Below are 7,857 nucleotides of genomic sequence, written 5' to 3' on the forward strand. Positions count from 1 at the left end.
TATCTATCTACCTAGCCCCATCCACCCCTCTCTGTCTCTCTTTCTTTCTCTCTCTATCCCTGTACACGCCCATCTCTCTCTAGCCACAGAACCTCACCCAGCATCACGTGTTAGTGTCGGGCTGTAGGAATCCCTGGGGAAGGTTCTCTAGCCTGTGCCCTGCAGGAGGTCGGACCAGATGATCAGAATGGGCCTTATCAGCTGTGACCGGCCCCTGTTGCCATTGCTGTGGGAGCCTTTGGAAGCATTCCCATATAAGTGCTGTCCAGCGAGGTAGGGAAGAGTCAGTGTCCCCCGTTCACTCTCTCTTGCCCTGCAGCTGACGTCATCATCTACACCCACCTGGAGGGGGTGTGAAACACTACAAGGACTCATTCCACTGTGACATGGGAGCCCTGGAGGCAATCCCAGAAAGAGCTGAGCTCAAAACAACCAGGGATTTTTCCCCAGATAAACCCATGAAAATTCAGCTCTTTATCAGAAACGCTTGGCTTTGGGATGTCGGTGGAACGCAAGACTGCATTGAGCTAACAGTCCTGCTCTAATTTGCACCCATGCAAAGAGATGGGAAATGCTAAGAGCCACTCTGAGTTCATGATCGAAATAGACAAGCCAGGAAGGGGTATTACCCCCACTTCACAGAAGGGAAACTGAGGCACAGGGTGACCATGTGACTTAGCTCAGGAGGGGGCTGAGAATTAAACATAGATTCCCTGAGTCCCAGACTAGTGCCTTAACTACAATGGCAGCTTTCCTTTCTGATAAAGATCTTTCTTGAGTACATATACTTTAAAAATGTAGCGCAGAGAATCCTGAGCAAATACAAAAAGTCTGACTGAACAGACGCTTGTTGACACCACGTGCTTCCCTCCAGGAACAGTCCTAGGGAAGGTCACTGTAATTTCTGCAGAATTCTCAGACTCACTTGGGAAATTCTATAGCCGGGAGAAAAAATGTCCTATTCAGTGCTAGAAGCTGTTTTAGACACGTCGGCCTTGAAATCTCCAGGGCCTGGTTTTCCATCACCCTGTCCTGCGGACAGCTTTTCACAAGTGCAAAATGGGGTCAGACACTCTCAGACATCCACTTTATAGTGGTGTGAGTGTGATTTTGAGAGTAATTTCTATCAATTTCTCTGGGTAGCTCGTCTCCCTCACTCACAGAAGCTGGTCCGATGAAAAACATTTCCTCACCCACCTGGTGTCTCTAATATCCCGGGGTCGACACAGCTGCATAAACCAAGCCCTGTGTAATTTCTGTAGAGTCCTGTAAGTTTCATCACTAGGAGAGTCTACAGGTTTCAAGGACTGTCCTTTGACCTAGGTACATTTCTCTGGTGGGTGGGTTACGTTCTGCTATGTTCCAGTCGGACGGCTGTCAGATAAACCCCGCTTGGATAGCCAGGGGAGCTGTCGGTGCTGAGTGGGTCTGGCCTTTTAAGAAATTGCAATGGTGTGTCCTGCAGTCCTGTGTTTGCTGCTGCCCTGGGAGAGGGTGCCAGCTGTCGTGTTAAGGGACAAGGCAAGGGAAGGTCGGGCCTGAGGCCCCTCAAGCTGGGCTTCCCAGTCAGGGCCACCCAAACCCCTTGGCCTCCTTGGCAGTCGTGATCTGAAGTTGGTTCACCAGAGAGACGTGCCAAAGTGGGCCCTGCAGCCGGGGGACTGTGCCACACGTGGTGGGGAGGGAGAGGCAAACAGATGAGGCCTTTACTGGCCTCCTAATCCCTCAGCCTGCCCGTTTCCTGTGGCACACACCCTGCAGAGTCATCCGGCCTCTTCCTCAACAGAGTGGCCCGGCTGGCAGCTGCTGAAGGCCCTGCCTGCCCCTTGGTCACTGACTGCTCCTTGCTGGGGTCTCTGCCCCGTTCCCACCCCACTCTGGCCTTCCTTCACCTGCCACGCTGGCTGTTTGCCTTAGATCCCAGCTGGCTCAGGCAACTCATCCTCACCCACCGGGCCCTGTGTGATCTCACCGCCGCCCGCATCTCCGGTCTCACTTCCTCTGCCCAGCCCACCTGTGCCCCGAGATACCGATGCTCCTCCTGATCCTCCCTCCCACTCTTGGCTTGGCACCCTCTGTCAGCCCCTTCCCCAGCTTGCCAGTGTGCTCCAGGGGGTAGGGGCACAGGGCCGGGACTGGGGAAACTGGGGAGCTGTTCCACTCCCTTCTTGTGTGAACGTGAGCAAGGCCTGCCCCGCTCTGTGCCTCAGTTTCCCCATTTGTGTCATGAAGCACTCTGAGGGCTAGGGATTCTAAGGGCCAAATGTAATGACCATAATAACCACTTCTTCCCCATCCGTAACCCCATGCCCTCCCCACATGCCTGTCCTGCCCCTCCTACACTGTAAACTCTTCAAAACAGTGGATGTGTTTGCCTCTGCCAAGTCCATATATGCAGCTGTGCAAGTAATTTGTCTGTCACCTAGTGTCTGGGCACCTCATAATCTTTACTGTATTCCTCCTCACAGACCCCCTGGGAGTCAACACAGGGCCATTATCCCCACTGTACGGATGGGGAAACTGAGGCACGGGGCGAATAAGTGAGCTCCTTTCTGTCTGTTCGGAGCCAGCTCACACCCATAAGAGCTGCCCCACACTCCCCGTCAGTTCTCTGTGTGCTGCTTCCACCTGCATCTTGCTGCCCCCTTGTTGGTGATGGTTTTGCAGACAAGGGGCTGCAGGGGGCTAAGATGCTGCCCTTTCTTGGTGCTGGGGGTGGGGATGCTGTCAAACACGGGAAGCAAGAAAAGCTCAGCCCAGTGGCACAAGGAAGGCAGTGAAAACCCAAAGGACACAGAGACACAGGATGCCCAGAGCAACGATTCGTTCGGAGCCAGCACAGAGCCGGGCCTCCAGTTACTAGGGGTGGCAAGGGAGGCCACATGCCCTGGTACAGCACATCTACTCAGCAACATGTCCTGCCAGGTCTGCCCTCTCTGCACCAGCTCCCAGGGTCCAGCCGAATCTGTCCTGCTCTTCAGAGCCCTTTGTGGGACCAGTGAGAATACACCCCAGCCCACAACCAGGACCTGCCATGACAGCTACAGTACAATGGAGTCAGGAAGCAATGGGGGTGGGGGGTGGGGGAAGGCTCATAAGCGCAGGAAGCAGAATGGTCATGGGGTTAAAGCGAGACTGAGGAACTCACGGCGGCCACTGGAAAGAAGAGGCCACAGGCCTTACTATGCTCAGAACTATAGGAAAACTGGTTTCTTCAACTGCACTTTCCCTTGATATATTTTACACACACATCCCACAACACATCTACTCACTCACACAACAAACCCCCCACCACAAAACACCCATCTACTTACACAACACCCAATATAGTACAAGATTTTGTACAGCCTTGGAAAGAAAGATGATTTTTTAAGTAGCTGTGAGGTGCTCAAGTGCAGTAGATAGATAGGTAGATAGATAGATAGATAGATAGATAGATAGAGGGGGTATGGGGATAGATAGATAGATAGATAGATAGATAGATAGATAGATAGATAGATAGATGGGGTGAATGGGGATAGATAGATAGAGGGGGAGCAGATTCTCAAGAGCTCACCAGCATGCCCCAGCTACAATCTTGTCAACACTAAGCCTTTAAAAACCATGAGCCGGGCCCCCCAAAAATCACTTTAGATTGGCTTAAAAATTATGAGAATACAAATAATAATAATACATTGTGGGTTCTGTTTCTTTGCCTTCTGGGTTGTGAGCCTTTCAGGGCCACAATGTTCAGCTTTTCTCCCTAACTGTGAGAGCTATAAACTTTAGTACTGAATGACAGCTGAAAGGCTCATGTCATCACCTGACTCCAGCAGCTGGGGCTTGAAGAAAAACAGCGAGTAAACGTGAGACTTGGGATAAAATTGCCAGAGTCAGCAACAGCTCCTTGTATGCGCTTAGCACCCACTGTGCTGCACCTAAAAATCTGGCCCCAGTTGTTGAGAATTAACTGGCCCAGGGTCACACAGGGAGCCAGAGGAAACCTGAGTTATCACCTAGTGCCTGAACCACTGACCATCCTTCCTCCTTCTGGGACTGAAGACCCCTGGCAGAATAATGAGCAGGGGATTCTCTGATTTGCTCACCTCTACCCCTGTTTCACTAGGGTAGCCAGTCCCCAGACCTGGATTCAAACAAAATCCCATTGGCACGAATGACTAGCGCATAGGGACGAGAGGAAGCACAAAGCAGCTAAGGCTCTGAAGTGGCATTCACAGACCTGGCGCTGTACTTCTCACCCAGCACTAATAAAACAATCAAGGCGTTGGAACTGCCTCACCCCGTCCAGGGCTTTGGAGATGGGAAGCAGACCCTGCTGGGGAGCCGATGTCCACAATAAAGGCCCAACCTTTCACCTGGTCGGTTATCTCAAGAAAAGCCATTCGCGCTCCAGCCCGGCCCTTTTAGGGATATCTTTAGAAATGAGCACGGTGGGGCTGGCATGTCTGTATAATGCAGCACAGCCTCCCAGCATGATAGGGTCGTAGATCGTAGAATTTAAAGCCGGAAAGGACCATTAGATCATCTAGTCTGGCCCCCTGCATATCACAGGCCAGGAACTTTCACCCAGTTTCCCCTGCATTGAGCCCAGTAACTTGTGTCTGGCTAAAGCATTTCCTCCAGAATGGCAGCCAGTCTTGGTTTGAAGATATCAAGAGAGGCAGTGTCCCCACTTCCCTGGGAGTTTGTCTCAAGGCCGAACCACCCTCCTGGTTAGAAACGTGGGCCTAATTTCTAACTGGAATTTATCCGGCTTCAGCTGCCAGCCACTGGCTCTGATTCGGCCTTTCTCTCCTCGATCAAAGAGCCCATTAGCATCCATTATTTTCTCCCGGGGAAAGCAGTCCTACAGTGTAATCAAGTCACCTCTCCATCTTCTCTTTGATCAGGTAAACAACCAGAGTTCTGTATGTCTCTCACGAGAAGCCTTTTTCAGATGGTTTGCATGGCTCTTTTCTGCCCCCTCTCCACCTTTTCAGCCCAGGCAGGATGGGCAATCGGCAGCTGTGTGCCTGTTTCTGAGCAATTCGGGACAGAGCATCCAACTCACCCACGCATCATGCCTCGGGGAGGCAGGGCAGGTGCGGCCTTTATGGGGCTGGGCTTCCACCTAAACAAGGAGAGGATGGATGCTTTTGTAGCATAAGAGTCGAACAGGGAATCTAGAGAGCGGGGTTCAGTTCCCGGCTTTGCCACAGTTGCCCAGGACAGCCTGGGACACTTTCCTTAATCTCTCCCCATCAGCCGTCAAGTGGGGATAATAATCTCTCCTCTGCCAGTGGGTTGTGAGCACTTTGGGGTCCCTCTCTCATGAGGTGACTTTGCAGCACCTAAGGGAGCCCCTGCTCTCGGCTGGGGTCCTCTAATAATTGTGCCGTTACCAGCTGGATCGAGCCAATTGTTGGGAACCTGGAGGACATTTAACGGCATCATTCACGAACCATGGACCCAAACCTGTGTTTGTCACCAAGTCACGCTGAGGGACGAGTGCAGGCACTTGGCCCTGTAGCCATCGCGACGCAGGCAGGGCAGAGTAATGAGGGCAGCGGTTTTCCAGCTGCCCGTCTCCAGCTGCTGGGCCCATGTCAGATGCAAAGAGAGGGGAAGGGGAGGTGGGCGGAGGAGGTGACAGGGGGAGCCCAGGGTGCCTGCTTTGGGGCTCCAGTGTGGGCAGCTGCGAAGCAAGCTCCAGATGGCGGGTTCTGTGAATTCAGAGCTGCAGGACCCGATCTCCCCCCAAAAACTGGCTGCGGTGGCACCTACTCATCAGTCCGTGCCCGCTCCCCGCTGCGAAAGGAATCCCAGCCCGACAAGGAGGCCGCACTGGGGTCGGCCATACGGGCCGGGGACGGATCCCGTTCCAGCAGCCCGGAATGTCAGGCTGGCAGAGGGCAGTCAGGGAGGGCTGTCTGGTGGGATCCCACCTGCCCCTGCACACACAGACATGCAAAAGAGTAAACACTCGGGCTACAGAACTTCACAGCTGACTGACACAGGGCAGGGGGGTCAGCTGGGATCCCAAAGACATATTGATTACAGGAGATTTTTGTCGTGAATGAAAGACTTTCCACTCTTTGCCTGCACTTCAAATAAAAGTTTGAGTCTCTCTAAAGGTTTTGCTATATTCTCTCTTACATCCCTCTACCCCCCCCTCTCTCTCCGGCCCTGATCCTGCTCTCATTTACCCCAGTATAAAGCAGGATAGATCCCACTGAAATGCACCTCAGTGTAAAACCAGCATCAGCACAATCAGAATCAGCCTGTCTCTTTCTCTCTCTCTCTGCCTACCATCATCTTGGCATCTGACGGAATGGAAGGTCCAAGTCAGGGTAACACCAGTTGAGCAGCAGCACCCATGAGGAGTCCAGGCCATCAAATCAGAGTGCAACGCAGAACCATGCCCTGCTCCGCCTTCACCCCAGTTAGGAATGGATCCTGCCCTTACCTTGAGTCCAGAGGAAGAGGGACAGTTCGCAGGCGGGGTCCACGATGGCTGGACTGTGGTGGAACCTGAGATGAAAACGACCCGATCCCCCCTTCGCCCGGTCGGAGCAGTGGTGTGCAAAACTTTCTCACACTGCGAGCCGAGCGGGGTAAAGTTGGTGCCCTAAACTGCCAAGGTTCAGCTGCAGTGGCGCGGGGGCAAGGGCTCTTAAGTGCTGTTTCCACAATCAGATAAGAGGCTCTGAAAAGCCCTGGTCTCCCATCTATTTCATGCCTCTTTTTTTTCCTTCCCCTCTTACAAAACTTTGTTCAAGTTCAATTGAATGAAAGGATTATTTTTTAAAAGGAGGGGGTGGCAAAGGGAGTTGATTGACATTCCCGAGGGCCCTATCGCAGAAGGATGGGGCTGGCAGTGATTGGAGGGGCTCAGGGGGGTGGGAGGAGCTGGGGAGTGTAAAAGAAAAAGGGAAAGAAAGAAAAAGAAAGAAAGAAAGAAAGAACTGGCAGTGAAAGGTGGGACGCAAGGGGCGGGAGAGGGAGGATGGAGAGTGAAAGTTTGAGAGGAAAGTTAATGAGGTGGAAATCAATCCCTCACTCAGATAGGGTCATGTTACCGCTCCCAGGGAAAGTGGGGGATGGAGAACAACAGGAACAGTGCAGGATTTCACCAGTCCCCAGTCCCTGGAGAGCTCTGTGGATTTAAAGGGCGCAGGAAGCCGGGCTTAGCAGGTGTCAGTGCTGGGCCCTGTCTGTTCGCACCGGTGTCAGTTAACGCAGTACAAAGGCTCTGCAGAGCACTGCATATGGTATAATGCAGGGCATCACCTTGGGGCTTAGCACCAGGTCAGTTACACCCAGGCAGCCACCTGGGTGAGCATCCCCAGACTGGTGGCAGGTTCCGGATGGTGGGCGTGGAGGGAAGGTGGGCAGGACAGGCTGGGAATCATTCACAGGGCCTGGCTCTCCCTGCCCTGGCACCTATCACAGCTGCTTATACCAGGGCATGGTAATCCCAAACCCCACCCGCCTGCGTCTTACTTACATCTTTGCATCGCACTGGAAGCACAAAGGGGCCTTAACGTGGGTATGATCTGCCATGACAGCCCCAAACATGCCAAAATCACGAGATTGGCTTGAGATTTGTATTTATTCATTTTTTTAAAGAATACATGTTGGGTTCAATCCATTGGGTCTCTGGTTTCTGAGCCTCCAGGGTCACATTCTTGGGCTCTTCTCTGCAGCCAGCAGGGCTAGAAACTTACTTTAAAAAAAGAAAAAAAAGAGAGACAGCTGAGAGTCTCCCATCATGCCCTGACTCCAGGAGCTGGGACTTTATGTAAAACATCCAATATTGCAAGACTTGTGATAAAGTCATGCAATCTGGCAACATTGTGGGATGGCAACGGATGCCCC

At 52.6% G+C, this 7,857-nt stretch overlaps 1 protein-coding gene across 1 annotated transcript in view; it reads right to left on the minus strand.

Annotated features, from left to right (window-relative positions):
- The window catches only part of KCNJ10 (potassium inwardly rectifying channel subfamily J member 10), a 66,335-nt gene extending 59,466 nt beyond the window's left edge, over positions 1-6,869 (minus strand). Inside the window, exon 1 of the mRNA XM_048827810.2 lies at positions 6,446-6,869. The gene's annotated coding sequence lies outside the window, so the exon portion shown is untranslated. The remainder of the gene's footprint in view (positions 1-6,445) is intronic.
- Positions 6,870-7,857: the final 988 nt, after the last annotated feature.

The sequence above is a fragment of the Caretta caretta genome, chromosome 24, assembly GCF_965140235.1.
Source record: "Caretta caretta isolate rCarCar2 chromosome 24, rCarCar1.hap1, whole genome shotgun sequence".
Lineage (NCBI taxonomy): Eukaryota > Metazoa > Chordata > Testudines > Cheloniidae > Caretta > Caretta caretta.